We start from the raw sequence: 398 nt of genomic DNA, 5'->3' as shown, positions 1-398 counted from the left end.
GTGGATGACCACATTCTGGGATTTGATATGTTGGACATTTCAAAGCTCCTTATTGATTGTCACACCCAGCGCCTTGTACACCCAGATACTGGTCTGTTTGTTGCTGGCGCTAGTGCACACGCCATCTCCATTTGCTCAGTTCCCCACGTCGAACCAATGAAAACTCTGCCATCACCTTTCAACGCCATTCTATTGGACTACCCTGATGTCCTCGTAGCCAGACCTGATTTCGCGGCAGCAGCCAAGCATGGAGTACAATGCACCATCCGTCTGAAGGACAACACGCCCCATGACAAGATTGGTGCAAAACCTCGAGGACTGTTTGGTCCCAAGGAAGCCGTAGTTAGGTCTGCCATCGATGAGTTGCAAGATTCTGGCATTGCTAGACCGTCTGACAA

The sequence above is a fragment of the Tigriopus californicus genome, chromosome 3 (genome assembly GCF_007210705.1).
Source record: "Tigriopus californicus strain San Diego chromosome 3, Tcal_SD_v2.1, whole genome shotgun sequence".
NCBI lineage: Eukaryota > Metazoa > Arthropoda > Copepoda > Harpacticoida > Harpacticidae > Tigriopus > Tigriopus californicus.
Note: the sequence above shows the minus strand (reverse complement) of the source record.